The sequence below is a fragment of the Triticum dicoccoides genome, chromosome 7B, assembly GCF_002162155.2.
Source record: "Triticum dicoccoides isolate Atlit2015 ecotype Zavitan chromosome 7B, WEW_v2.0, whole genome shotgun sequence".
NCBI lineage: Eukaryota > Viridiplantae > Streptophyta > Magnoliopsida > Poales > Poaceae > Triticum > Triticum dicoccoides.
The window spans coordinates 653,775,076-653,783,290 of NC_041393.1; the positions used below are offsets into that span (position 1 = coordinate 653,775,076).

General features: G+C 43.2%; 1 long non-coding RNA gene across 1 annotated transcript; it reads right to left on the reverse strand.

Moving 5' to 3' along the window:
- Positions 1-5,203: 5,203 nt before the first annotated feature.
- On the reverse strand, positions 5,204-7,857 carry LOC119335291. Its single transcript, XR_005161798.1, has 3 exons — positions 7,779-7,857; positions 6,608-6,799; positions 5,204-5,489 (listed from the first exon to the last, which is right to left on the reverse strand). It is a non-coding gene; the product is annotated as an uncharacterized LOC119335291 (long non-coding RNA).
- Positions 7,858-8,215: the final 358 nt, after the last annotated feature.

Genomic DNA, 8,215 nt, shown 5'->3' on the forward strand with positions numbered 1-8,215 from the left:
TTCTGGAGTTTTTTCGATAAAAAAGATGATAAATGGCCGGACGTTGTCGCAAGATGCATACATTATTGGAAATTGTTCAAATGTGACATGGATGCCTACCATGGGCATGGCCACCTGCTTGCAAAAGTTAGGATAATTTCGATGTCCTAAAATAGACCATGTTGAACGAAGGGTGTCCTGATACGTTAGTAGGCTCCGTGTGAGTCCATGTTTTTTCTCTACATCCTTGAAATTGCCCCAATTTTTCATGGCCTTTTATGAGCAATTTAAGGCATCATTTGTTCATATAAGTTCATGCTTTAAATTTTGTTCTTATTTTGCCAAAATTGTTTTGAGATTCCCTGGAAGTGTTCGCATATTCACAATTTTTCAAAAGTGTTCGGAATTTCAAATACAATTTAAAAATTATTTAAGAAATCGGACCTATCACTAGTTCATATAAGTTCGCGTAGCACATTAGTCGGTGGGACTTCCTGGCTACACCAGTTGGGAACTCCCTTTACGAGCGTGAGGTCTTGGGTTCGATATCTAGACAGACATTTTGTCAACATTTTACTTCATACCAACGAGGCTTGCGCAGCGCAGCCAATGGGCCGGCCCGGGCCATGTACGGGAAGTACATACGTGCTGTGTATCGGCATGGGCAATGTATTTTTTTGAAAAGACCGTCCTACCCTTTATTATGAAGGGGTATAGAGAGATGCCCTACATTGATGTGTTTAGGAGGGTTTTACCGAAGCAGAAGTGAACTTTTGAACATGGGAACGGTTCTAGCAAGATGACACTTTTTCTTCATATTTCAGATCAAACCAATGACCTCCGGGGTAAATTACTGATGTTCTGGAAACTCATGAGTCTATAGAATAGAAGGCACAAATGATATTCTTTTCTAACAACTAAGTGTAGCACAAACTTTTTGAAAGAACATGCGGTGCCCCCATGTTTGGTTTTGGTAATTGATGACAATCTCTACGGACTAATGGTTGTCTTGAGTTATATTTGAAGGATTTGTCCATAGGCTTTTCTTGAAGTCCATGTGTTGGTTTCAAGGAGTTTATGAGTTGACCAAGGTGCTATTAAGGAATTATCGAAAGATTGGTCATGCGAGTGTTGAGCTTATTGCAAGCATGTCTTGAAGAAGAAGGTTGTGTGATCATCATGTTTACCTTCAATACATCATCCAAATAAAGAGAGTTGCAAAGATTTAAGGTTGATCAAGACTAAGTCAATAGTGAATCAAGTTGATCAACTCACAAAGCGTAGAAGATGTACCGAGAGGGATCAAGTGATCCCATGGTATGGTAAGCATTGTTCATTGCACTTTGTGTACTAACCCATGGTCTATGTGAGAGTTCTATGTGGGGTTAGGTACGTATCCATGGGCTTGCATCAAGAGGAAGATATCATACAACCCATGGAAAGGATGACATCAAGTGGTGATCGTCATCAAGATTGCCGTGTGCAAGTTCAAGTGGAGCATCATGAAGAGATCAAGTGCTTGAATCTTTCCATCCATTGTGGTGTCAATGGACTTGTGAAGATGAGCCGAAGAGTGGCTCACCCATAGTGGACTATGGGGGAGCAATCATCTAGTCTTCATCGAGCCAACGCAATTAAGAAAGGTGGTCCAACTTGAGGGAGTCGAGATCGTCATCATCTAGCTCAAGTGGACCATGTGCAAGGCAAAAGTTTTCCCTTGATAGGTTTTCTATTTTACCGGTCTCATGGTGGTAGTTAGGAGACCGGTTTATAGGATCGTTTGTCGTACTATCAACGGGGGCTCTCAAGTTGGTAGCTTGATCGTATCGTTAGTAAAGAGCTCAAACCATTGCATCCTTGCATCTTTTTTCTTGGTTCTTGTTTAGTTCTCTTTGTGAGTCTTATAGCTTATGGTCATCTTGATGACAAGCTTGAGTTCATCGAAAACGGAGTTCGCATGCGTCTTCTATGATGTTTTCGGTGTTGGAGGTTTTACCGGTCTTATCCGAGGAAGGGTTCTCACCATTTTCTTATGGGCCTTTTCTAATTTGCTTCTTATTGATATTTATTTCAAGATTTTGTTAGCCCTTGTCGCTAGCTTTCCAACAAACTTGGTTTCGTTGAATTCGGAGTCCGTTTGCAGAAGTTGTGTCAGTTTTGGTGTTCTGAAAAGGCTGCAGCGGTACTACCGTGGACAAGAGCGGAAGTAATTTTTTACTACCACTTTCGGGAGCGGTACTACCGCTTGGAGCAGTACTACCGCGGCTACTTCCGTGGCTACTTCCGCTCGGGACCAAAAACTCATGTTTTCTCTCTCGTTGGGTTGTTTTGACTGTGCTAAGCGGTAGTACCGCTCCTCCAAGCGGTAGAACCGCTTGTGCACGATCTGGGCACATAACGGTTGGATTCGGGAGGTCCTATAAAAGGGGGTCTTCTTCCCCAATGAACCTTATCCTTTGAGCTCGTGTTCTTCCCCCATTGTTGACCTTCTTCGAGCTTGCTAACTCTCAATCCCTTCATGAATTCTTGCTAGTTCTTGAGGGAAAAGAGAGAGGAGATCTAGATCCACGTTTCCACCAATCACTTTCTCCTCTAAGTGAGGGGAACCCCTTGGATCTAGATCTTGGAGTTCTTCGTGTTTTTCTTTTGTTCTTCCTCTCATTTTCCTCCCTAGCATTAGTTGCTTTGGTGGGATTTGGGAGAGAAGGACTTGGGTACTCCGTGTGCCCTTGCCATTGCATTTGGTGCATCGGTTTGAGTTCTCCACGGTGATACGTGGAAGTGAAGTTTGAGAAACTTATTACTCTTGGGTGTTTGGGCACCCTAGAGCTTGTTCCTCTTGGGTGCCTTGGTGTCCTAGACGGTTGGTGGTGTTCGGAGCTCAATCATTATGGTGTAAAGCTCCGGGCAAGCGTCGGGGTCTCCAATTAGGTTGTGGAGATCGCCCCGAGCAATTTGACGGGTACCGGTGACTGCCCCCAAGGGTTACCAAAGTGTACGGGTTTGGTGACCGCCCCCAAGGGTCGCCATTTGTACGGGTTCGGTGACCGCCCTCAAGGGTCCCTTAGTGGAATCACGGCATCTTGCATTATGCGAGGGCGTGAGAAGATTACGGTGGCCCTAGTGGCTTCTTGGGGAGCATTGTGCCTCCACATCGCTCCAAACGGAGATTAGCATCCGCAAGGGTGTGAACTCCGGGATACATCGTCGTCTCCGCGTGCCTCGATTATTTCTTACCCGAGCCCTTTTACTTATGCACTTTACTTTGTGATAGCTATATTGTTCTTTGTCATATATCTTGCTATCACATAGTTTCTTATCTTGCTTAGCATAAGTTGTTGGTGCACATAGGTGAGCCTAGTTGTTGTAGGTTTTGTGCTTGACAAATTAACCGCTAGGTTTATTTCGCTTTTGTTCAAGCCTAAACCGTAATTATTTTAAAGCGCCTATTCACCCCCCCCCCCCTCTAGGCGACATCCTCGATCTTTCACTTTTCATTATTATTGAGTTATATTTCAGATTATAGTTTGAATTGTTGTAACTGTTTTCTAGATTATTTTAAATCGAAGCCCTTGGGCTCAATCCATTAATTAAGAAGAAGAGAGCTTTAAACCATCACAACCCGCTGATAAGCCATACACGAGATGCATCACACACACCACCGTGAGGAGAACCTCATCGAAGAAGCACATTGGCATCATTCTCACCACCTCTCCCCGAGCAAGCGGCTCTACTCCACCGCAGGCGACCACCGACCAACCAACACCGCCAAGGATGCGAGAGGCCACATGAAGATCCATTCCAAGCAAGGCTGTAAACGAGTCGAGTTCGAGCGAGTTGGGCTTGGCTCAGCTCAACTCATATTAAAATTCGAGCGAGCTCAAACTTAGTGAAGCTCAAGATCGAGCTGTAGAACATGGCTCGTCCGCTCGTGCTTAGCTTGTAACGATCTCGAGTCAATCTCAAGCTAGTTTCGAGCAAAATGAGATGGTAAAAATTATAAATCTGTAGCGATTATTCCAACTAGATAAGGCACAACATGACATAAGAAAATCACTAAAAATATTATTCCAATCAAGACCATGATACTATAAATTTCTTCAAGGTAGTTTGATTTGTTCTCTCACAACCAAAAGTCTAGTATCGACATAAGATAACGATTCATGACAGACATATAATTTGGAAAACAAATATCATAAAAAGTTGCAGCATAGGCCGGAGATGATCTTCGAGTTGTTGTAGAACTTGAACTAATTCTCTCCATCACGGTACCAAAGAAGCACAACTGACCTGCATATTACAATTTATTAGTTTCAATGATACGAATGAATATTCATCATATTATATTTGTTTTTTACTAGTCCATAGAAAACAAAGGTGCATATGCTGGGATTTTTGCCAAAGAAACTGGATATTTAACACATAGTCGACTGTGTGCCAAAATTAGGCCAAAATCTTCTCCACACTTAATTGGGCTTCCATGTTTGCTGGTAAATAAATTGGAGAAAAATCATGGGCATCATATATGGTAAAAAATTATCTTATTTCCATTTAATACATGACATGATCATTTAACAAAATGATATTATGTCGAGCTATCGAGCTAAAATTGAGCGAGCCAATATTGGCTCAAGATCGGCCCGTATCTTGGGCGAGCTACATAAAGTGTTCAAACTCAGCTCATTTCTTTTCGAGTCGATCTCGAGTCGATCCAAAAAACGAGTCGATCTCGAGCGGCTCACGAGCCTCGAGCTTTTCTTGCAGCCCTACCGGCCACCCTAGAAAAGATAAGTCAATCCTAAATAGAATGTTTGTAGGGCGAAAATGCCGAACGGTGGACGAGCACTCTATGGACCATATCAACGCCGTCTGTTTTCTATATTCATCAGATCCCTTACGGTATTTACGCGCGCTGTCCCCCGTAGATGCTCGCCCGCGCTTGTATCCCGGCAGTATATCTGGCCATGGGCCGGGCCGGGCCGGGATTGAAAAAGCCCACGGCAGAAAACTGAGGCCCAGGCCCTCCCAGGCCCTATCACTGGGCCTACTTTTCAAGCCCAAACCCGGCCCATCTGGTAAAAAGCCCTAAAAAGCCCTTAGGGCTTAGGGCCATGGGCCGGGCCTCTTCCTTAAAATGCCAATACGCCAAGCCCAAGCCCGTCCAGGCCCTACTGGTGGGCTCAAAACTCAGGCCCAAGCCTAGCCCATGGGCAAGCCCAACATATCAGTTCGCATAATGACAATACATTTTGAATCAAAGTCTGAATAAAAACACAAATCAAACGGGACCATGTCAAAAGCTAAGGAAATTAGGCTCAAATGGATCTGCACGCTTGCCCCATGATTTTGACGATGTCCGATCACTCCACATTTACCACACTTGGGCATCTTTCTTGGAACTTTTGTAATATCTCCCATATCTGAACCTTGCTTCATTTTTCACATGCCAAAGCATCACATGAGTGAGAATGTACATCTTCTTGGGTACATCAAATATCCAGTTCCTCACTCTGTTAGATCGGGGAGTAATAATTTCAGTAGATTGCAAGAAAAGAAAATCAAAATCCGTATTAAAAAAACACAGCAGATAACCTTGAGATTGCCTCCTTCTAATTTCACTAACATACATGGGTATTTTATAACAGCAGAGAAGCCACACTTCCAGTGATTTCTCAGCCTATAAACACAAATCCATTGGTACATATTCCACAACAATTAAAGATCAGACACATGTACTCACACCGTGAACCGGAGGTAAATGAAAGCAATTAGCTAAAATTGCAGCAAGACAAGAGATAACACACACCAGTTATTTTTACTAGCTTCCTTTCCAATACAAAACTGCTAAACTAAACAACGCGCCCACACATACACAAAGTCGACAGTAAATCACGTTTCCCCTAATTCAGTTAGCTCCCTAGTTGAACTAATAGCCACTAAACAGAATTACAACAGCTAACTATAAATCAGCTAGTTAGATACGCCCTACGTTACACGGATACTTGGATACGTATTGGATACGCGATATGGAGATACGCCCGATACGTCAATTATCTAAAAACATGGATACGGGGATACGTTTATATATAGATGTTAAATATTAATTATTATAAATATGAAGAAAAAAATTTAAGGAGATTCTAGGTCAAAGCATGCCTCAATAAGATTACCCCTTTATTTTCTTGCACTTAGTCCACTTTTATTAATTGGCCGTGAGATTTGACCAGGTTTGCTGTTTCAATCAATGCATCGACTCTCTCTTGCTCACCTTTCAATTGAATAAAAAATATTGACAGACATGTTTTCACATAAACTCACGCCCATGTTGGGAATCTTCAAAGGCGCCTTTATTATTGAGGGGATTTCACGTCAAACGAGGGGTTCAAGTATCCAAAACGTATCGCAGAAGTATCCTAGGAGTATCAAACATTATTTTCTTTTTTTAATATCAAAATATCGAGGGATACTTACGGAATACGTATCGAAAAGTATCGGGGCAGTATCCGAGTATCGGGGCAGTATCCGGCTGGATACGCGCACTTTTTGAAGTATCCGCGCAACGTAGGATACGCCTGAGATCAAACTTGCACAGATTACGTAAAAAATAGACCAGGTTGCGTAGGAATACCTGCGTGTCCAACCACTCGTAGCCTCAGAGCACACTTGCAACACCGGGTCATCACCAACAAATCCCGCATTGCCGCCGGCGCTGCAGACGTCTCTGACACGGCGAATGTCCCCCTCCGCGATGCTAATAGAAGCCTACGAGGACTCAATAGGTCGCGCCGCCGCAGTATGCCCCAACTGCCCATGGCTAATCCTGCAAAAAATTGCCACTTAGAGGATTTAGGAACCACCGTTGACTTGAACTGGGACACATGAAGATCTAATCCTCCCTTTTAGCGCATGTTGGAGCGAAAATGCTGGATAGAACCATGGTCTGCCCGAACCTATGCTCAGGGCCATTCATCTCTAGATACAATTTACCGGGATGTGTGCACAGCGGGTAAGATAAACTATGGCGGGAGTCATTAAAAGGGAGATTAGGTGGGCTACAGCTGCTAAATAAACCTACTAGTAGATGCTAACACCATAGGTATAATATAAAATACCATATTCTTTCGAACCATGCGAATGTTGTCTCCTATGAACCAACACTATTCATACTTGTTTATTCCCAGTAGATGAGGGAGCTTTCTTGTTTTATTTTTATTGTTTATTCCCGTTGTTGTCTGATTTTGGCACATGCTTCTTTTATAAGCTGTAAAACTCAACCATATATGTGGACGCGGCATACTTTTTTTTTAGATTTACAGTGTGTTAGTACATATTTATTTATTAGAATTGTGAGGACAAAACTTTGATTTTGACGAGCTGCAGTATGTCAGTACAGATTTACAACTTTAGTTATCCTTGCAAAATTCTTTATTCTTCGTATGAATTAAAATACCGGAGGGCTTCAGTCTATTTCAGATTTTATTAAAAATTGCCAGGACAAAAATTCGATTTTCACGAGCTATTTTAAAAAAAGTGCTACAGTTCTTAGGTACTTGTGCCAGCCCATCTTGTTCGAAATAAAATAAGCTCACACATGCCTACTAGTATGTTCAATGGTTAACGCTGGTTCGGGAAGGTTAAGGCTAACGAAAAATTTTGAATTCTAAGAGGGAACAGATCCACATGTGAAACAATAGTATATCCTACGACACCCACTATAGGTTCGGGTGGACCATGGTTCAGAAACTCACCTCTCCATGTCGGAGATTATTGGGAGCTTACTCAGGTGGGATTTTCATTACCTGTCTCCTGCATCGGCCTGCGCTTGCATGAAAGTCCATGGGGTAGGACCCTGGATCTGGAGGAGGAAGACGCCCGTCTTGATCTGGAGCAGGACCATCCCCGATTAGTGCTTTGCAAAAGGAATAGCCACAACCTGACATGTGGGCCGACTAGGTCACGTGATTCGCAACCATCCCGTACCTCTCAAAATAGCTGCTGGGGAGTACTACCAGCTTGCAGTTGGCGTGTCCATCTTCAAGCGACGAAAACAGTTGTTCCAAACTCGTACGCCTAGCACACCTAGTCCCTATTCCTAAGACTAGCCACAGTGGGAGTAACTTCAGTAGTAACATCTAAGGATGGCAATTTTACCCACGGGTATGGGTACCCGCGGGTACCGTACCCGTATGGGCAGGGTATGGGCACACTTTTATACCCATGGGTAGTACACATACCC